Source organism: Cynocephalus volans, chromosome 8, assembly GCF_027409185.1.
Source record: "Cynocephalus volans isolate mCynVol1 chromosome 8, mCynVol1.pri, whole genome shotgun sequence".
NCBI lineage: Eukaryota > Metazoa > Chordata > Mammalia > Dermoptera > Cynocephalidae > Cynocephalus > Cynocephalus volans.
In genome coordinates this window covers 158,099,109-158,123,499 of record NC_084467.1, presented here as the reverse complement: position 1 = coordinate 158,123,499, position 24,391 = coordinate 158,099,109, and positions in this window count along the sequence as shown.

The window sequence follows — 24,391 nt, the reverse complement described above, 5'->3', positions numbered from 1 at the left end:
AAACCGGTTTAAACTGGAGAAAACCGGATTGAACCGGTTGTAACCGGTTTAAACCGAATATAAAAGGATTGAAGCAGTTTAAACCGGTTTAAAACTGATAAAACCGGAATGAACCGGCCTAAACCTGTTTAAACACGATAGGACCGGTTTAAACCGGATAAAACCGGATTGAACTGGATTAAACTGGTTTAAACCGGATAGAACTGGTTTAAACTGGATAAAACCGATTGAACCAGTTTAAACCGGTTTAAACCTGATAAAACCAGATTGAACCGGTTTTAACCTGAGAAAACCGGATTGAACTGGTTTAAACCGGTTTCAACCAGATAGAACCGGATAGAACCGGTTTAAACTGGATAAAACCGGATTGAACCAGCTTAAACCGGTTTAAACCGGATAAAACCAGATTGAACCGGTACAAACCGGTTCAAACCGGATAAAACTGGAGTGAACTGGTTTAAACCGGATAAAACCGGATTGAACCCTTTCAAACCGGTTTTAAACGGATAAAACCGGAATGAACCGGTTTAAACCGGATAAAACCGGATTGAATCGTTTCAAACCGGTTTGAACAGGATAAAACCGGAATGAACCGGTTTAAACCGGATAAAACTGGATTGAACCGGTTGAAACCGGATAAAACCGGATTGAACCGTTTCAAACCGGTTTTAACAGGATAAAACCGGAATGAACCGGTTTAAACCGGATAAAACCGGATTGAACCGGTTGAAACCGGATAAAACCGGATTGAACCGGTTTAAACTGGTTTCAACTGGATAGAACCGGATAGAACCGGTTTAAACTGGATAAAACCAGATTGAACCGGCTTAAACCAGTTTAAACCGGATAAAACCGGATTGAACCGGTTCAAACTGGATAGAACCGGATAGAACCGGTTTAAACTGGATAAAACCGGATTGAACCGGTTTAAACAGGATAAAACCGGATTGAACTGGTTTAAAAGGTATAAAACCGGATTGAACCGGTTTAAACCGGTTTCAACCGGATAGAACTGTATAGAACCAGTTTAAACCGGATAAAACCGGATTGAAGCGGTTTAAACCGGTTAAAACCGGATAAAACCAGATTGAAACGGTTTAAACCGGATTGAACCGGCTTAAACCGGATAAAACCGGAATGAACTGGTTGAAACCGGGTTAAACCGGAAAAAACGGATTGAACCGGTTTAAACTGGATAAAACCGGATAGAACCGGTTTAATCCGGTTTAAACCAGATAAAAACCAATTGAACCGGTTTAAACCGGTTTAAACAGGATAAAACCGGATTGAACTGGTTTATACCGGTTTAAACCGGATATAACCGGTTTAAACTGGATAAAACCGGACTGAACCGGTTTAAATCGGTTTAAACCGGATAAAACCGGATTGAACCGGATTAAACCGGTTTCAACCGGATAGAACCTGATAGAACCGGTTTAAACCGGATAAAACCCGATTGAACCAGCTTAAACCGGTTTAAACCGGAGAAAACCGGATCGAACCGGTTGTAACCGGTTTAAACCGGATATAAACGGATTGAAGCAGTTTAAACCAGTTTAAAACTGATAAAACCGGAATGAACCGGCCTAAACCTTTTTAAACCCGATAGTACCGGTTTAAACTGGATAAAACCGGATTGAACTGGATTAAACTGGTTTAAACCGGATAGAACTGGTTTAAACTGGATAAAACTGATTGAACCGGTTTAAACCAGTTTAAACCGGATAAAACCAGATTGAACCGGTTTTAACATGAGAAAACCGGATTGAACTGGTTTAAACCAGTTTCAACCAGATAGAACCGGATAGAACCGGTTTAAACTGGATAAAACCGGATTGAACCAGCTTAAACCGGTTTAAACCGGATAAAACCGGATTGAACCGGTACAAACCGGTTTAAACCGGATAAAACCGGAGTGAACTGGTTTAAACCGGATAAAACCGGATTGAACCGGTTCAAACCAGTTTAAACCAGATAAAACTGGAATGAACTGGTTTAAACCGGATAAAATCGGACTGAACCAGTTTAAACTGGATAAAACCGGATCGAACCGTTTCAAACCGGTTTTAACCGGATAAAACCGGAATGAACCAGTTTAAACCGGATAAAACCGGATTGAACCGGTTTAAACCAGATAAAACCGGATTGAACCGGTTTAAACTGGTTTCAACCAGATAGAACCGGATAGAACCGGTTTAAACTGGATAAAACCGGAATGAACTGGTTTAAACCGGTTTAAAACGGATAGAAGTGGATAGAAACGGTTTAAACCGGATAAAACCGGATTGAACCGGTTCAAACTGGTATAAACCGGAAAAACGGGATAAAACCGTTTTAAAGCGGTTTAAACTGGATAAAACCAGATTGAACCGGTGTAAGCTGATTAAAACCTGATTGAACTGGTTTAAACTGGTCTAAACCGGATAAAACCGGTTTAAACCGGACAAAACCGGATTGAACCGGTTTAAACTGGTTTCATCCGGATAGAACCGGATAGAACCGGTTTAAACTGGATAAAACCGGATTGAACCGGCTTAAACCGGTTTAAACCGGATAAAACCGGATTGAACCGGCTTAAACCGGTTTAAACCGGATAAAACCAGATTGAACCGGTTCAAACTGGTTTAAACCGGATTGAACCAGCTTAAACCGGTCTAAACAGAATTAAACCGGTTTAAACCGGATAAAACCGGATTGAACTGGCTTAAACCGGTTTATACCGGATAAAACCGGATTGAACCGGTTGAAACCGGTTTAAACCGGATAAAACCGGAATGAACTGGTTTAAACCGGTTTAAAACGGATAGAAGTGGATAGAAACGGTTTAAACCGGATAAAACCGGATTGAACCGGTGTAAACCGGTTGAAACCGGATAAAACCGGATTGAACCTGCTTAAACCGGATAAAACCGGAATAAACTGGTTTAAACCGGGTCAAACCGGAAAAAACGGATTGAACCGGTTTAAACTGGATAAAACCGGATAGAACCGGTTTAATCCGGTTTAAACCAGATAAAAACCAATTGAACCGGTTTAAACCGGTTTAAACCGAATAAAACCGGATTGAACCTGCTTAAACTGGATAAAACCAGATTGAACCGGCTTAAACCAGTTTAAACCGGATAAAACCGGATTGAACCGGTTCAAACTGGATAGAACCGGATAGAACCGGTTTAAACTGGATAAAACCGGATTGAACCGGTTTAAACAGGATAAAACCGGATTGAACTGGTTTAAAAGGTATAAAACCGGATTGAACCGGTTTAAACCGGTTTCAACCGGATAGAACTGTATAGAACCAGTTTAAACCGGATAAAACCAGATTGAAGCGGTTTAAACCGGTTAAAACCGGATAAAACCAGATTGAAACGGTTTAAACCGGATTGAACCGGCTTAAACCGGATAAAACCGGAATGAACTGGTTGAAACCGGGTTAAACCGGAAAAAACGGATTGAACCAGTTTAAACTGGATAAAACCGGATAGAACCGGTTTAATCCGGTTTAAACCAGATAAAAACCAATTGAACCGGTTTAAACCGGTTTAAACAGGATAAAACCGGATTGAACTGGTTTATACCGGTTTAAACCGGATATAACCGGTTTAAACTGGATAAAACCGGACTGAACCGGTTTAAATCGGTTTAAACCGGATAAAACCGGATTGAACCGGATTAAACCGGTTTCAACCGGATAGAACCTGATAGAACCGGTTTAAACCGGATAAAACCCGATTGAACCAGCTTAAACCGGTTTAAACCGGAGAAAACCGGATCGAACCGGTTGTAACCGGTTTAAACCGGATATAAACGGATTGAAGCAGTTTAAACCAGTTTAAAACTGATAAAACCGGAATGAACCGGCCTAAACCTTTTTAAACCCGATAGTACCGGTTTAAACTGGATAAAACCGGATTGAACTGGATTAAACTGGTTTAAACCGGATAGAACTGGTTTAAACTGGATAAAACTGATTGAACCGGTTTAAACCAGTTTAAACCGGATAAAACCAGATTGAACCGGTTTTAACATGAGAAAACCGGATTGAACTGGTTTAAACCGGTTTCAACCAGATAGAACCGGATAGAACCGGTTTAAACTGGATAAAACCGGATTGAACCAGCTTAAACCGGTTTAAACCGGATAAAACCGGATTGAACCGGTACAAACCGGTTTAAACCGGATAAAACCGGAGTGAACTGGTTTAAACCGGATAAAACCGGATTGAACCGGTTCAAACCAGTTTAAACCAGATAAAACTGGAATGAACTGGTTTAAACCGGATAAAATCGGACTGAACCAGTTTAAACTGGATAAAACCGGATCGAACTGTTTCAAACCGGTTTTAACCGGATAAAACCGGAATGAACCAGTTTAAACCGGATAAAACCGGATTGAACCGGTTTAAACCAGATAAAACCGGATTGAACCGGTTTAAACTGGTTTCAACCAGATAGAACCGGATAGAAACGGTTTAAACTGGATAAAACCGGAATGAACTGGTTTAAACCGGTTTAAAACGGATAGAAGTGGATAGAAACGGTTTAAACCGGATAAAACCGGATTGAACCGGTTCAAACTGGTATAAACCGGAAAAACGGGATAAAACCGTTTTAAAGCGGTTTAAACTGGATAAAACCAGATTGAACCGGTGTAAGCTGATTAAAACAGGATTGAACTGGTTTAAACTGGTCTAAACCGGATAAAACCGGTTTAAACCGGACAAAACCGGATTGAACCGGTTTAAACTGGTTTCATCCGGATAGAACCGGATAGAACCGGTTTAAACTGGATAAAACCGGATTGAACCGGCTTAAACCGGTTTAAACCGGATAAAACCGGATTGAACCGGCTTAAACCGGTTTAAACCGGATAAAACCAGATTGAACCAGTTCAAACTGGTTTAAACCGGATTGAACCAGCTTAAACCGGTCTAAACAGAATTAAACCGGTTTAAACCGGATAAAACCGGATTGAACTGGCTTAAACCGGTTTATACCGGATAAAACCGGATTGAACCGGTTGAAACCGGTTTAAACCGGATAAAACCGGAATGAACTGGTTTAAACCGGTTTAAAACGGATAGAAGTGGATAGAAACGGTTTAAACCGGATAAAACCGGATTGAACCGGTGTAAACCGGTTGAAACCGGATAAAACCGGATTGAACCTGCTTAAACCGGATAAAACCGGAATAAACTGGTTTAAACCGGGTTAAACCGGAAAAAACGGATTGAACCGGTTTAAACTGGATAAAACCGGATAGAACCGGTTTAATCCGGTTTAAACCAGATAAAAACCAATTGAACCGGTTTAAACCGGTTTAAACTGAATAAAACCGGATTGAACCGGTTCAAACCGGTTTAAACTGAATAGAACCGGTTTAAACCGGATAAAACCGGATTGAACCGGTTTAAACCGGCTTAAACCAGATAGAACCGGATAGAACCGGTTTAAACCGGATAGAACCGGATAGAACCGGTTTAAAGCGGATAAAACCGGATTGAACTGGTATAAACCGGTTTAAACTGGAGAAAACTGGATTGAAGAGGTTGAAACCGGATAAAACCGGATTGACCCGGTTTAAACCGGTTTAAACCGGATAAAACCGGATTGAACGGTTCAGACCGGTTTAAACCGGATAAAACCAAATGGAACCAGTTTAAACCGGATAAAATCAGATTGAACTGGTTTAAAACGTATAAAACCGGATTGAACCAGTTTAAACCCTTTTAAACCAGATGGAAACGAATAGAACCGGTTTAAACTGGATAAAACCGGATTGAACTGGTTTAACCGGTTAAAACAGGATAGAACAGGATAGAACCGGTTTAAACCGATTTAAACAGGATAGAACCGGACAGAACCGGTTTAAACGAGATAAAACCGGATTGAACCGGTTTATACCGGTTTAAACAGGATAAAACCGGATTGAACCGGTTTAAACCGGTTTCAACTGTATATAACCGGATAGAACCGGTTTAAACCGGATAAAACAGGATTGAACTGGTTTAAACCGGATAAAACCGGATTGATCCGGCTTAAACTGGTTTCAACCGGATAGAACGGGATAGAACCGGTTTAAACTGGATAAAACTGGATTGAACTGGCTTAAACTGGTTAAAACCAGATTAAACAGGATTGAACCGGTTCAAACTGGTTTAAACCGCATAAAATCAGATTGAACCGGTTTAAACCGCATAAAAACGGATTGAACCGGCTTAAACTGGTTTAAACCGGATTGAACCGGTTCAAACCGGTTTAAACCTGATAAAACCGGAATGAACTTTTTAAAACCGGTTTAAAACGGATAGAACCGGATAGCAACGGTTTAAACCGGATAAAACAGGATTGAACTGGATTAAACCGGTTTAAAACGGATAAAACCGGTTTAAACTGGATAAAACCGGATTGAACCAGCTTAAACCGGTTTAAACCGGATAAAACTGGGTTGAATCGGTTTAAACCGGATGAAATCGGATTGAACAGGTTTAAACATGTTTAAACCGTATAGAACCGGGTAAAACCGGTTGAAACCGGATAAAACCGGATCGATCCGGTTTAAACCGGTTTAAACAGGATAAAACCGGATTGAACTGGTTTATACCGGTTTAAACCGGATATAACCGGTTTAAACTGGATAAAACCGGACTGAACCGGTTTAAATCGGTTTAAACCGGATAAAACCGGATTGAACCGGATTAAACCGGTTTCAACCGGATAGAACCGGATAGAACCGGTTTAAACCGGATAAAACCCGATTGAACCAGCTTAAACCGGTTTAAACCGGAGAAAACCGGATCGAACCGGTTGTAACCAGTTTAAACCGGATATAAACGGATTGAAGCAGTTTAAACCGGTTTAAAACTGATAAAACCTGAATGAACCGGCCTAAACCTGTTTAAACCCGATAGTACCGGTTTAAACTGGATAAAACCGGATTGAACTGGATTAAACTGGTTTAAACCGGATAGAACTGGTTTAAACTGGATAAAACTGATTGAACCGGTTTAAACCGGTTTAAACCGGATAAAACCAGATTGAACCGGTTTTAACCTGAGAAAACCGGATTGAACTGGTTTAAACCGGTTTCAACCAGATAGAACCGGATAGAACCGGTTTAAACTGGATAAAACTGGATTGAACCAGCTTAAACCGGTTTAAACCGGATAAAACAGGATTGAACCGGTACAAACCGGTTTAAACCGGATAAAACCGGAGTGAACTGGTTTAAACCGGATAAAACCGGATTGAACCGGTTCAAACCAGTTTAAACCGGATAAAATAGGAATGAACTGGTTTAAACCGGATAAAATCGGACTGAACCAGTTTAAACTGGATAAAACCGGATCGAACCGTTTCAAACCGGTTTTAACCGGATAAAACCGGAATGAACCGGTTTAAACCGGATAAAACCGGATTGAACCGGTTTAAACCAGATAAAACCGGATTGAACCGGTTTAAACTGGTTTCAACCAGATAGAACCGGATAGAACCGGTTTAAACTGGATAAAACCGGAATGAACTGGTTTAAACCGGTTTAAAACGGATAGAAGTGGATAGAAACGGTTTAAACCGGATAAAACCGGATTGAACCGGTTCAAACTGGTTTAAACCGGATAAAACGGGATAAAACCGTTTTAAAGCGGTTTAAACTGGATAAAACCAGATTGAACCGGTTTAAGCTGATTAAAACCGGAATGAACTGGTTTAAACTGGTCTAAACCGGATAAAACCGGTTTAAACCGGACAAAACCGGATTGAACCGGTTTAAACTGGTTTCAACCGGATAGAACCGGATAGAACCGGTTTAAACCGGATAAAACCGGATTGAACCGGCTTAAACCGGTTTAAACCGGATAAAACCGGATTGAACCGGTTCAAACTGGTTTAAACCGGATTGAACCAGCTTAAACCGGTTTAAACAGAATTAAACCGGTTTAAACCAGATAAAACCGGATTGAACTGGCTTAAACCGGTTTATACCGGATAAAACCGGATTGAAACGGTTGAAACCGGTTTAAACCGGATAAAACCGGAATGAACTGGTTTAAACCGGTTTAAAACGGATAGAAGTGGATAGAAACGGTTTAAACCGGATAAAACCGGATTGAACCGGTGTAAACCGGTTGAAACCGGATAAAACCGGATTGAACCGGCTTAAACCGGTTTAAACCGGATAAAACCGGAATGAACTGTTTTAAACCGGTTTAAAACGGATAGAACCGGTTTAAACTGGAGAAAACCGGATTGAACCAGTTTAAACCGGTTTAAACCAGATAGAAATGGATAGAACTGGTTTAAACTGGATAAAAACGGATTGAACCGGTATGAACTGGTCTAAACCAGATAAAACCGGATTGAACTGGTTTCAACGGTTTAAACCGGATAAAACAAGATTGAAACGGTTTAAACCGGATAAAACCAGATTGAACCAGCTTAAACCGGTTTAAACCGGATAAAACCGGATTGAACCGGTTTAAAATGGTTTCAACCGGATAGAACCAGATAGGACCGGTTTAAACTGGATAAAACCGGATTGAACCGGCTTAAACCGGTTTAAACCGTATAAAACCTGATTGAACCGGTTTAAACCGGATAAAACCGGATTGAACTGGCTTAAACCGGTTTAAACCGAATAAGACCGGATTGAACTGGTTCAAACAGGTTTAAACCGGATAAAACCGGAATGAACTGGTTTAAACCGGTTTAAAACGGATAGAACCGGATAGAAACGGTATAAACCGGATAAAACCGGATTGAACCGCTGTAAACCGGTTGAAACCGGATAAAAACGGATTGAAAGGGTTTAAACCGGTTTAAACAGGATAAAACCGGATTGAACTGGTTTAATCCAGTTAAAACAGGATAGAACAGTACAGAAACAGTTTAATCCGATTTAAAAAGGATAGAACCGGATAGAACCGTTCTAAATGAGATAAAACCGGATTGAACCGGTTTAAACCGGATAAAACCGGATTGAACCGGTTCAAACTGGTTTAAACCGGATAAAACCGGATTAAACCGTTTTAAAGCGGTTTAAATCGGATAAAACCAGATGGAACCAGTTTAAGCCGATTAAAACCGGATTGAACTGGTTTAAACCGGTCTAAACCGGATAAAACCGGTTTCAACAGGATAAAACCAGATTGAACCGGTTTAAACCAGATAAAACCGGATTGAACCGGTTCAAACCGGTTTAAACCGGATAAAATCGGAGTGAACTGGTTTAAACCGGATAAAAACGGATCGAACCGGTTTAAACCGGATATAATCGGATTGAACCTTTTCAAACCGGTTTTAAACGGATAAAACCGGAATGAACCGTTTTAAACCGGATAAAACCGGATTGAAACGTTTCAAACCGGTTTTAACCAGATAAAACCGGAATGAACCGGTTTAAACCGGACAAAATCGGATTGAACCGGTTTAAACCGGATAAAACCGGATTGAACCGGTTTAAACTGGTTTCAACCGGATAGAACCGGATAGAACCGGTTTAAACTGGATAAAACCGGATTGAACCGGCTTAAACTTGTTTAAACCGGATAAAACCGGACTGAACCGGTTCAAACCGGATAGAACCGGATAGAACCGGTTTAAACCGGATAAAACCGGATTGAACCGTTTTAAACCGGTTTAAACCGGATAAAACCGGATTGAACTGGTTTAAACCGGATAAAACCGGATTGAACCGGTTTAAACCGGTTTCAACCGGATAGAACTGGATAGAACTGGTTTAAACCGGATAAAACCGGATTGAAGCGGTTTAAACCGGTTTAAACCGGATAAAATCAGATTGAAACGGTTTAAACCGGATTGATCCGGCTTAAACCGGATAAAACCAGAATGAACTGGTTGAAACCGGTTTAAACCGGAAAAAACGGATTGAACAGGTATAAACCGGTTTCAACCGGATAGAACCAGATAGAACCGGTTTAAACTGGATAAAAGCGGATTGAACCGGTTAAAGCCGGTTAAAACCGGAGAAAACCGGGTGGAACCGGCTTAAACCGGTTTAAACTGGAGAAAACCGGATTGAACCGGTTGTAACCGGTTTAAACCGAATATAAAAGGATTGAAGCAGTTTAAACCGGTTTAAAACTGATAAAACCGGAATGAACCGGCCTAAACCTGTTTAAACACGATAGGACCGGTTTAAACCGGATAAAACCGGATTGAACTGGATTAAACTGGTTTAAACCGGATAGAACTGGTTTAAACTGGATAAAACCGATTGAACCAGTTTAAACCGGTTTAAACCTGATAAAACCAGATTGAACCGGTTTTAACCTGAGAAAACCGGATTGAACTGGTTTAAACCGGTTTCAACCAGATAGAACCGGATAGAACCGGTTTAAACTGGATAAAACCGGATTGAACCAGCTTAAACCGGTTTAAACCGGATAAAACCAGATTGAACCGGTACAAACCGGTTCAAACCGGATAAAACTGGAGTGAACTGGTTTAAACCGGATAAAACCGGATTGAACCCTTTCAAACCGGTTTTAAACGGATAAAACCGGAATGAACCGGTTTAAACCGGATAAAACCGGATTGAATCGTTTCAAACCGGTTTGAACAGGATAAAACCGGAATGAACCGGTTTAAACCGGATAAAACTGGATTGAACCGGTTGAAACCGGATAAAACCGGATTGAACCGTTTCAAACCGGTTTTAACAGGATAAAACCGGAATGAACCGGTTTAAACCGGATAAAACCGGATTGAACCGGTTGAAACCGGATAAAACCGGATTGAACCGGTTTAAACTGGTTTCAACTGGATAGAACCGGATAGAACCGGTTTAAACTGGATAAAACCAGATTGAACCGGCTTAAACCAGTTTAAACCGGATAAAACCGGATTGAACCGGTTCAAACTGGATAGAACCGGATAGAACCGGTTTAAACTGGATAAAACCGGATTGAACCGGTTTAAACAGGATAAAACCGGATTGAACTGGTTTAAAAGGTATAAAACCGGATTGAACCGGTTTAAACCGGTTTCAACCGGATAGAACTGTATAGAACCAGTTTAAACCGGATAAAACCGGATTGAAGCGGTTTAAACCGGTTAAAACCGGATAAAACCAGATTGAAACGGTTTAAACCGGATTGAACCGGCTTAAACCGGATAAAACCGGAATGAACTGGTTGAAACCGGGTTAAACCGGAAAAAACGGATTGAACCGGTTTAAACTGGATAAAACCGGATAGAACCGGTTTAATCCGGTTTAAACCAGATAAAAACCAATTGAACCGGTTTAAACCGGTTTAAACAGGATAAAACCGGATTGAACTGGTTTATACCGGTTTAAACCGGATATAACCGGTTTAAACTGGATAAAACCGGACTGAACCGGTTTAAATCGGTTTAAACCGGATAAAACCGGATTGAACCGGATTAAACCGGTTTCAACCGGATAGAACCTGATAGAACCGGTTTAAACCGGATAAAACCCGATTGAACCAGCTTAAACCGGTTTAAACCGGAGAAAACCGGATCGAACCGGTTGTAACCGGTTTAAACCGGATATAAACGGATTGAAGCAGTTTAAACCAGTTTAAAACTGATAAAACCGGAATGAACCGGCCTAAACCTTTTTAAACCCGATAGTACCGGTTTAAACTGGATAAAACCGGATTGAACTGGATTAAACTGGTTTAAACCGGATAGAACTGGTTTAAACTGGATAAAACTGATTGAACCGGTTTAAACCAGTTTAAACCGGATAAAACCAGATTGAACCGGTTTTAACATGAGAAAACCGGATTGAACTGGTTTAAACCGGTTTCAACCAGATAGAACCGGATAGAACCGGTTTAAACTGGATAAAACCGGATTGAACCAGCTTAAACCGGTTTAAACCGGATAAAACCGGATTGAACCGGTACAAACCGGTTTAAACCGGATAAAACCGGAGTGAACTGGTTTAAACCGGATAAAACCGGATTGAACCGGTTCAAACCAGTTTAAACCAGATAAAACTGGAATGAACTGGTTTAAACCGGATAAAATCGGACTGAACCAGTTTAAACTGGATAAAACCGGATCGAACCGTTTCAAACCGGTTTTAACCGGATAAAACCGGAATGAACCAGTTTAAACCGGATAAAACCGGATTGAACCGGTTTAAACCAGATAAAACCGGATTGAACCGGTTTAAACTGGTTTCAACCAGATAGAACCGGATAGAACCGGTTTAAACTGGATAAAACCGGAATGAACTGGTTTAAACCGGTTTAAAACGGATAGAAGTGGATAGAAACGGTTTAAACCGGATAAAACCGGATTGAACCGGTTCAAACTGGTATAAACCGGAAAAACGGGATAAAACCGTTTTAAAGCGGTTTAAACTGGATAAAACCAGATTGAACCGGTGTAAGCTGATTAAAACCGGATTGAACTGGTTTAAACTGGTCTAAACCGGATAAAACCGGTTTAAACCGGACAAAACCGGATTGAACCGGTTTAAACTGGTTTCATCCGGATAGAACCGGATAGAACCGGTTTAAACTGGATAAAACCGGATTGAACCGGCTTAAACCGGTTTAAACCGGATAAAACCGGATTGAACCGGCTTAAACCGGTTTAAACCGGATAAAACCAGATTGAACCGGTTCAAACTGGTTTAAACCGGATTGAACCAGCTTAAACCGGTCTAAACAGAATTAAACCGGTTTAAACCGGATAAAACCGGATTGAACTGGCTTAAACCGGTTTATACCGGATAAAACCGGATTGAACCGGTTGAAACCGGTTTAAACCGGATAAAACCGGAATGAACTGGTTTAAACCGGTTTAAAACGGATAGAAGTGGATAGAAACGGTTTAAACCGGATAAAACCGGATTGAACCGGTGTAAACCGGTTGAAACCGGATAAAACCGGATTGAACCTGCTTAAACCGGATAAAACCGGAATAAACTGGTTTAAACCGGGTTAAACCGGAAAAAACGGATTGAACCGGTTTAAACTGGATAAAACCGGATAGAACCGGTTTAATCCGGTTTAAACCAGATAAAAACCAATTGAACCGGTTTAAACCGGTTTAAACCGAATAAAACCGGATTGAACCGGTTTAAACCGGTTTAAACTGAATAGAACCGGTTTAAACCGGATAAAACCGGATTGAACCGGTTTAAACCGGCTTAAACCAGATAGAACCGGATAGAACCGGTTTAAACCGGATAGAACCGGATAGAACCGGTTTAAAGCGGATAAAACCAGATTGAACTGGTATAAACCGGTTTAAACTGGAGAAAACTGGATTGAAGAGGTTGAAACCGGATAAAACCGGATTGACCCGGTTTAAACCGGTTTAAACCGGATAAAACCGGATTGAACGGTTCAAACCGGTTTAAACCGGATAAAACCAAATGGAACCAGTTTAAACCGGATAAAATCAGATTGAACTGGTTTAAAACGTATAAAACCGGATTGAACCAGTTTAAACCCTTTTAAACCAGATGGAAACGAATAGAACCGGTTTAAACTGGATAAAACCGGATTGAACTGGTTTAACCGGTTAAAACAGGATAGAACAGGATAGAACCGGTTTAAACCGATTTAAACAGGATAGAACCGGACAGAACCGGTTTAAACGAGATAAAACCGGATTGAACCGGTTTATACCGGTTTAAACAGGATAAAACCGGATTGAACCGGTTTAAACCGGTTTCAACTGTATATAACCGGATAGAACCGGTTTAAACCGGATAAAACAGGATTGAACTGGTTTAAACCGGATAAAACCGGATTGATCCGGCTTAAACTGGTTTCAACCGGATAGAACGGGATAGAACCGGTTTAAACTGGATAAAACTGGATTGAACTGGCTTAAACTGGTTAAAACCAGATTAAACAGGATTGAACCGGTTCAAACTGGTTTAAACCGCATAAAATCAGATTGAACCGGTTTAAACCGCATAAAAACGGATTGAACCGGCTTAAACTGGTTTAAACCGGATTGAACCGGTTCAAACCGGTTTAAACCTGATAAAACCGGAATGAACTTTTTAAAACCGGTTTAAAACGGATAGAACCGGATAGCAACGGTTTAAACCGGATAAAACAGGATTGAACTGGATTAAACCGGTTTAAAACGGATAAAACCGGTTTAAACTGGATAAAACCGGATTGAACCAGCTTAAACCGGTTTAAACCGGATAAAACTGGGTTGAATCGGTTTAAACCGGATGAAATCGGATTGAACAGGTTTAAACATGTTTAAACCGTATAGAACCGGGTAAAACCGGTTGAAACCGGATAAAACCGGATTGATCCGGTTTAAACCGGTTTAAACAGGATAAAACCGGATTGAACTGGTTTATACCGGTTTAAACCGGATATAACCGGTTTAAACTGGATAAAACCGGACTGAACCGGTTTAAATCGGTTTAAACCGGATAAAACCGGATTGAACCGGATTAAACCGGTTTCAACCGGATAGAACCGGATAGAACCGGTTTAAACCGGATAAAACCCGATTGAACCAGCTTAAACCGGTTTAAACCGGAGAAAACCGGATCGAACCGGTTGTAACCAGTTTAAACCGGATATAAACGGATTGAAGCAGTTTAAACCGGTTTAAAACTGATAAAACCTGAATGAACCGGCCTAAACCTGTTTAAACCCGATAGTACCGGTTTAAACTGGATAAAACCGGATTGAACTGGATTAAACTGGTTTAAACCGGATAGAACTGGTTTAAACTGGATAAAACTGATTGAACCGGTTTAAACCGGTTTAAACCGGATAAAACCAGATTGAACCGGTTTTAACCTGAGAAAACCGGATTGAACTGGTTTAAACCGGTTTCAACCAGATAGAACCGGATAGAACCGGTTTAAACTGGATAAAACTGGATTGAACCAGCTTAAACCGGTTTAAACCGGATAAAACCGGATTGAACCGGTACAAACCGGTTTAAACCGGATAAAACCGGAGTGAACTGGTTTAAACCGGATAAAACCGGATTGAACCGGTTCAAACCAGTTTAAACCGGATAAAATAGGAATGAACTGGTTTAAACCGGATAAAATCGGACTGAACCAGTTTAAACTGGATAAAACCGGATCGAACCGTTTCAAACCGGTTTTAACCGGATAAAACCGGAATGAACCGGTTTAAACCGGATAAAACCGGATTGAACCGGTTTAAATCAGATAAAACCGGATTGAACCGGTTTAAACTGGTTTCAACCAGATAGAACCGGATAGAACCGGTTTAAACTGGATAAAACCGGAATGAACCGGTTTAAACCGGTTTAAAACGGATAGAAGTGGATAGAAACGGTTTAAACCGGATAAAACCGGATTGAACCGGTTCAAACTGGTTTAAACCGGATAAAACGGGATAAAACCGTTTTAAAGCGGTTTAAACTGGATAAAACCAGATTGAACCGGTTTAAGCTGATTAAAACCGGATTGAACTGGTTTCAACTGGTCTAAACCGGATAAAACCGGTTTAAACCGGACAAAACCGGATTGAACCGGTTTAAACTGGTTTCAACCGGATAGAACCGGATAGAACCGGTTTAAACCGGATAAAACCGGATTGAACCGGCTTAAACCGGTTTAAACCGGATAAAACCGGATTGAACCGGTTCAAACTGGTTTAAACCGGATTGAACCAGCTTAAACCGGTTTAAACAGAATTAAACCGGTTTAAACCAGATAAAACCGGATTGAACTGGCTTAAACCGGTTTATACCGGATAAAACCGGATTGAAACGGTTGAAACCGGTTTAAACCGGATAAAACCGGAATGAACTGGTTTAAACCGGTTTAAAACGGATAGAAGTGGATAGAAACGGTTTAAACCGGATAAAACCGGATTGAACCGGTGTAAACCGGTTGAAACCGGATAAAACCGGATTGAACCGGCTTAAACCGGTTTAAACCGGATAAAACCGGAATGAACTGTTTTAAACCGGTTTAAAACGGATAGAACCGGTTTAAACTGGAGAAAACCGGATTGAACCAGTTTAAACCGGTTTAAACCAGATAGAAATGGATAGAACTGGTTTAAACTGGATAAAAACGGATTGAACCGGTATGAACTGGTCTAAACCAGATAAAACCGGATTGAACTGGTTTCAACGGTTTAAACCGGATAAAACAAGATTGAAAAGGTTTAAACCGGATAAAACCAGATTGAACCAGCTTAAACCGGTTTAAACCGGATAAAACCGGATTGAACCGGTTTAAAATGGTTTCAACCGGATAGAACCAGATAGGACCGGTTTAAACTGGATAAAACCGGATTGAACCGGCTTAAACCGGTTTAAACCGTATAAAACCTGATTGAACCGGTTTAAACCGGATAAAACCGGATTGAACTGGCTTAAACCGGTTTAAACCGAATAAGACCGGATTGAACTGGTTCAAACAGGTTTAAACCGGATAAAACCGGAATGAACTGGTTTAAACCAGTTTAAAACGGATAGAACCGGATAGAAACGGTAGAAACCGGATAAAACCGGATTGAACCGCTGTAAACCGGTTGAAACCGGATAAAAACGGATTGAAAGGGTTTAAACCGGTTTAAACAGGATAAAACCGGATTGAACTGGTTTAATCCAGTTAAAACAGGATAGAACAGTACAGAAACAGTTTAATCCGATTTAAAAAGGATAGAACCGGATAGAACCGTTCTAAATGAGATAAAACCGGATTGAACCGGTTTAAACCGGTTTAAACCGGATAAAACCGGATTGAACCGGTTCAAACTGGTTTAAACCGGATAAAACCGGATTAAACCGTTTTAAAGCGGTTTAAATCGGATAAAACCAGATGGAACCAGTTTAAGCCGATTAAAACCGGATTGAACTGGTTTAAACCGGTCTAAACCGGATAAAACCGGTTTCAACAGGATAAAACCAGATTGAACCGGTTTAAACCAGATAAAACCGGATTGAACCGGTACAAACCATTTTAAACCGGATAAAACCGGAGTGAACTGGTTTAAACCGGATAAAACCGGATTGAACCGGTTCAAACCAGTTTAAACCGGATAAAATAGGAATGAACTGGTTTAAACCGGATAAAATCGGACTGAACCAGTTTAAACTGGATAAAACCGGATCGAACCGTTTCAAACCGGTTTTAACCGGATAAAACCGGATTGAACCGGTTTAAACCGGATAAAACCGGATTGAACCGGTTTAAACTGGTTTCAACCAGATAGAACCGGATAGAACCGGTTTAAACTGGATAAAACCGGAATGAACTGGTTTAAACCGGTTTAAAACGGATAGAAGTGGATAGAAACGGTTTAAACCGGATAAAACCGGATTGAACCGGTTTAAACTGGTTTCAACCAGATAGAACCGGATAGAACCGGTTTAAACTGGATAAAACCGGAATGAACCGGTTTAAACTGGTTTCAACCAGATAGAACCAGATAGAATCGGTTTAAAATGGATAAAACCGGATTGAACCAGCTTAAACCGGTTTAAACCGGATAAAACCGGATTGTACCGGTTCAAACTGGTTTAAACCGGATAAAACCGGATAAAACCGTTTTAAAGCGGTTTAAACTGGATAAAACCAGATTGATCCGGTTTAAGCTGATTAAAACCGGATTGAACTGGTTTAAACTGGTCTAAACCGGATAAAACCGGTTTAAAGCGGATAAAACCGAATTGAAGCGGTTTAAACCGGTTAAAACCGGATAAAATCAGATTGAAACGGTTTAAACCGGATTGATCCGGCTTAAACCGGATAAAACCGGAATGAACTGGTTGAAACCGGTTTAAACCGGAAAAAACGGACTGAACCGGTTTAAAATGGATAAAACCGGATAGAACCGGTTTAATCCGGTTTAAACCAGATAAAAACCGATTGAACCGGTTTAAACCGGTTTAAAGCGGATAAAACCGGATTGACCCGGATTAAACCAGTTTATACTGGATAAACCGGATTGAATTGGTTAAAACCGGTTTAAACTGGATAAAACCAGATTGAACCGGTTTAAACCGGTTTCAACCGGGTAGAACCGGATAGAACCGGTTTAAACCGGATAAAAACGGATTGAAGCGGTTTAAACCGGTTCAAACCGGATAAAACCAGATTGAAACGGATTAAACCGGATTGAACCGGTTTAAACCGGATAAAACCGGAATGAACTGGTTTAAACCGGTTTAAACCGGAAAAAATGGATTGAATCGGTTTAAACTGGATAAAACCGATTGAACCGGTTTAAACCGGATAAAAACGGATAGAACCGGTTTAAACTGGTTTAAACCAGATTGAACCGGATAGAACCGGTTTAAACCGTTTAAAACCGGATTGAACCGGTTTAAACCGGTTCAAACTGGATGAAACTGGAATGAACCGGTTTAAACCGTATAAAACCGGATTGAACCGGTTTAAACCGGTTTCAACCGGAAAGAACCAGATAGAACCGGTTTAAACTGGATAAAAGCGGATTGAACCGGTTAAAGCCGGTTAAAACCTGAGAAAACCGGATGGAACCGGCTTAAACCGGTTTAAACCGGAGAAAACCGGATTGAACCGGTTGTAACCGGTTTAAACCGAATATAAACGGATTGAAGCAGTTTAAACCGGTTTAAAACTGATAAAACCGGAATGAACCAGCCTAACCTGTTTAAACCCGATAGGACCGGTTTAAACCGGATAAAACCGGATGGAACTGGATTAAACTGGTTTAAACCGGATAGAACTGGTTTAAACTGGATAAAACCGATTGAACCGGTTTAAACCGGTTTAAACCGGAAAAAACCAGATTGAACCGGTTTTAACCTGAGAAAATCGGATTGAACTGGTTTAAACCGGTTTCAACCAGATAGAACCGGATAGAACCGGTTTAAACTGGATAAAACCGGATTGAACCAGCTTAAACAAGTTTAAACCGGATAAAACCGGATTGAACCGGTACAAACCGGCTTAAACCGGATAAAACCGGAGTGAACTGGTTTAAACCGGATAAAACCGGATTGAACCGGTTCAAACCAGTTTAAACCGGATAAAACCGGAATGAACTGGTTTAAACCGGATAAAATCCGACTGAACCAGTTTAAACCAGATAAAACCGGATCGAACCGTTTCAAACCGGTTTTAACCGGATAAAACCGGAATGAACCGGTTTAAACCGGATAAAACCGGATTGAACCGGTTTAAACCAGATAAAACCGGATTGAACCGGTTTAAACTGGTTTCAACCAGATAGAACCGGATAGAACCGGTTTAAACCGGATAAAACAGGATTGAACCGGCTTAAACCGGTTTAAACCGGATTGAACCGGTTTAAACCGAATAAAACCGGATTGGACCGGTTCAAACTGGTTTAAACCGGATAAAACCGGATAAAACCGTTTTAAAGCGGTTTAAACTGGATAAAACCAGATTGAACCGGTTCAAGCTGATTAAAACCGGATTGAACTAGTTTAAACTGGTCTAAACCGGATAAAACCGGTTTAAACCGGATTAAACCGGATTGAAGCGGTTTAAACCGGTTAAAACCGGATAAAATCAGATTGAAACGGTTTAAACCGGATTGATCCGGCTTAAACCGGATAAAACCGGAATGAACTGGTTGAAACCGGTTTAAACCGGAAAAAACGGACTGAACCGGTTTAAAATGGATAAAACAGGATAGAACCGGATTAATCTGGTTTAAACCAGATAAAAACCGATTGAACCGGTTTAAACCGGTTTATACTGGATAAACCGGATTGAATCGGTTAAAACCGGTTTAAACTGGATAAAACCAGATTGAAGCGGTTTAAACCGGTTTCAACCGGATAGAACCGGAGAGAACCGGTTTAAACCGGATAAAAACGGATTGAAGCGGTTTAAACCGGTTTAAACCAGATTGAACCGGATAGAACCGGTTTAAACCGTTTAAAACCGGATTGAACTGGTTTAAACCGGATAAAATCGGACTGAACCAGTTTAAACCGGATAAAACCAGATCGAACCGTTTCAAACCGGATTTAACCGGATAAAACCGGAATGAACCGGTTTAAATCGGATAAAACCGGATTGAACCGGTTTAAACCGGATAAAACCGGATTGAACCGGTTTAAACTGGTTTCAACCAGATAGAACCGGATAGAACCGGTTTAAACTGGATAAAACCGGATTGAACCGGCTTAAACCGGTTTAAACCGGATTGAACCGGTTTAAACTGGATAAAACCGGAATGAACTGGTTTAAACCAGTTTAAACCGGAAAAAACGGATTGAACCGGTTTAAACTGGATAAAACCGATTGACCCGGTTTAAACCGGTTTCAACCGGATAAAACCAGATTGTACCGGTATAAACCGGATAAAAACGGATAGAACCGGTTTAAACCGGTTTAAACCAGATTGAACCGGATAGAACCGGTTTAAACCGTTTAAAACCGGATTGAACTGGTTTAAACCGGATAAAATCGGACTGAACCAGTTTAAACCGGATAAAACCGGATCGAACCGTTTCAAACCGGTTTTTACCGGATAAAACCGGAATGAACCGGTTTAAATCGGATAAAACTGGATTGAACCGGTTTAAACCGGATAAAACCGGATTGAACCGGTTTAAACTGGTTTCAACCAGATAGAACCGGATAGAACCGGTTTAAACTGGATAAAACCGGATTGAACCGGCTTAAACCGGTTTAAACCGGATTGAACCGGTTTAAACCGGATAAAACCGGATTGAACCGGTGCAAACTGGTTTAAACTGGATAAAACCGGATAAAACCGTTTTAAAGCGGTTTAAACTGGATAAAACCAGATTGAACCGGTTTAAGCTGATTAAAACCGGATTGAACTGGTTTAAACTGGTCTAAACCGGATAAAACCGCTTTAAACCGGATAAAACCAGATTGAACCGGTTTAAACTGGTTAAAACCGGATAGAACCGGATAGAACCGGTTTAAACTGGATAAAACCGGATTGAACCGGCTTAAACCGGATAAAACCGGAATAAACTGGTTTAAACCGGTTTAAACTGGAAAAAACGGATTGAACCGGTTTAAAATGGATAAAACCGGATTGAACCGGTTTAAACCGGTTTCAACCGGATAGAACCAGATAGAACCGGTTTAAACTGGATAAAAGCAGATTGAACCTGTTAAAGCTGGTTAAAACCGGAGAAAACCGGATGGAACCGGCTTAAACCGGTTTAAACCGGAGAAAACCGGATTGAACCGGTTGTAACCGGTTTAAACTGGATATAAACGGATTGAAGCAGTTTAAACCGGTTTAAAACTGATAAAGCCGGAATGAACCGGCCTAAACCTGTTTAAACCCGATACGACTGGTTTAAACAGGATAAAACCGGATTGAACTGGTTTATACTGGTTTAAACCGGATAAAACCGGTTTAAACGGGATAAAACCAAATTGAACCAGTTTAAACCGGATAATACCATATTGAACCGGTTTAAGCTGGATAAAACCGGAATGAACTGGTTTAAACCGGTTTAAACCGGGAAAAACGGATTGAACCGGTTTAAACTGGATAAAACCGGATTGAACCGGCTTAAACCTGTTTAAACTGGATAGGGCCGCTTTAAACCGGTATCCGGTTTAAACCGGATAAAACCGGCATGAACCGGCTCAAACCGGTTTATACCGGATAGAACCGGAATGAACTGGTCTAAACCGGATAAAACCGGTTTAAACCAGATAAAACCGGATTGAACCGGTTCAAACCGGTTTCAACCGGATAGAACCGGAATGAACTGGTCTAAACCGGATAAAACCGGTTTAAACCAGATAAAACCGGATTGAACCGGTTCAAACCAGTTTAAACCGGATAAAACCGGAATGAACTGGTTTAAACCGGATAAAACCGGATTGAACCGGTTTAAACCGGATAAAACCGGAATAAACTGGTTTAAACAGGATAAAACCGGACTGAACCAGTTTAAACCAGAAAAAACAGGATTGAAGCATTTCAAACCGGTTTTAACCGGATAAAACCGGAATGAACCGGTTTAAACCGGATAAAACCGGATTGAACCGGTATAAACTGGTTTCAACCGGATAGAACCGGATAGAACCGGTTTAAACTGGATAAAACCGGATTGAACCAGCTTAAACCGGTTTAAACAGGATTAAACCGGTTTAAACCGGATAAAACCGGATTGATCCGGCTTAAACCGGTTTAAACCAGATAAAACCGGATTGAACCGGTTCAAACCGGTTTAAACCGGATAAAACCGGAATGAACTGGTTTAAACCGGTTTAAAACGGATAGAAGTGGAGAGAAACGGTTTTAACCGGATAAAACCGGATTGAACCGGTGTAAACCGGTTGAAACCGGATAAAAACGGATTGAAAGGGTTTAAACCGGTTTAAACTGGATAAAACTGGAATGAACCGGCTTAAACAGGTCTAAACCGGATAAAACCCGATTGAACAGGCTTAAACTGGTATAAACAGCATAGAACCGGTTTCAACCGGATAAAACCGGATTGAACTGGTTTAAACCGGTTGAAACCGGATAAAACCAGACTGAACCAGTTTAAACTGGATAAAACCGGATTGAACCGGTTTGAACTGGTCTAAACCAGATAAAACCGGATTGAACTGGTTTCAACCGGTTTAAACCGGATAAAACAAGATTGAACCGGTTTAAACCGGATAAAACCGGATTGAACCAGCTTAAACCGGTTTAAACCGGATAAAAGTGGATTGAACCGGTTTAAACTGGTTTCAACCGGATAGAACCGGATAGAACCGGTTTAAACTGGATAAAACCGGATTGAACTGGATTAAACCGGTTTAAAACGGATAAAACCGGAATGAACATTTTTAAACCGGTTTAAAACGGATAGAACAGGATAGAACCAGTTTAATCCGATTTAAAAAGGATAGAACCGGATAGAACCGGTCTAAATGAGATAAAACCGGATTGAACTGGTTTAAACCGGTTTAAACCGGAGAAAACCGGATTGAACCGGTTCAAACTGGTTTAAACCGGATAAAACCAGATTGAACCAGTTTAAGCCGATTAAAACCGGATTGAACTGGTTTAAACCGGTCTAAACCGGATAAAACCGGTTTAAACCGGATAAAACCAGATAGAACCGGTTTAAACCAGATAAAACCGGATTGAACCCTTTCAAACCGGTTTTTAACGGATAAAACCGGAATGAACCGGTTTAAACGGGATAAAACCGGATTGGAACGTTTCAAACTGGTTTTAACAGGATAAAACCGGAATGAACCGGTTTAAACCGGAAAAAACCGGATTGAACCGGTTGAAACCGGATAAAACCGGATTGAACCGTTTCAAACCGGTTTTAACAGGATAAAACCGGAATGAACCGGTTTAAACCGGATAAAACCGGATTGAACCGGTTGAAACCGGATAAAACCGGATTGAACCGGTTTAAACTGGTTTCAACTGGATAGAACCGGATAGAACCGGTTTAAACTGGATAAAACCAGATTGAACCGGCTTAAACCGGTATAAACCGGATAAAACCGGATTGAACCGGTTCAAACTGGATAGAACCGGATAGAACCGGTTTAAACCGGATAAAACTGGATTGAACCGGTTTAAGCCGGTTTAAACAGGATAAAACCGGATTGAACTGGTTTAAAGTGGATAAAACCGGATTGAACCGGTTTAAACCGGTTTCAACCGGATAGAACTGTATAGAACCAGTTTAAACCGGATAAAACCGGATTGAACCAGTTTAAACCGGTTTAAACCGGATAAAACTGTAATGAACTTTTTAAAACCGGTTTAAAACGGATAGAACCGGATAACAACGGTTTAAACCGGATAAAACAGGATTGAACTGGATTAAACCGGTTTAAAACGGATAAAACCGGTTTCAACTGGATAAAACCGGATTGAACCAGCTTAAACCGGTTTAAACTGGATAAAACTGGGTTGAATCGGTTTAAACCGGATGAAATCGGATTGAACAGGTTTAAACATGTTTAAACCGTATAGAACCGGGTAAAACCGGTTGAAACCGGATAAAACCGGATTGATCCGGTTTAAACCGGTTTAAACAGGATAAAACCGGATTGAACTGGTTTATACCGGTTTAAACCGGATATAACCGGTTTAACCTGGATAAAACCGGACTGAACCGGTTTAAATCGGTTTAAACCGGATAAAACCGGATTGAAACGGATTAAACCAGTTTATACTGGATAAACCGGATTGAATCGGTTAAAACCGGTTTAAACCGGATAAAATCGGATTGAACCGGTTTAAACCGGATAAAACCGGATTGAACCGGTTTAAACTGGTTTCAACCGGATAGAACCGGATAGAACCGGTTTAAGCTGGATAAAACCGGATTGAACCGGCTTAAACCGGTTTAAACCCGATTGAACCAGTTCAAACCGGATAGAACTGGATAGAACCGGTTTAAACCGGATAAAATCGGATTGAACCGGTTTAAACCGGTTT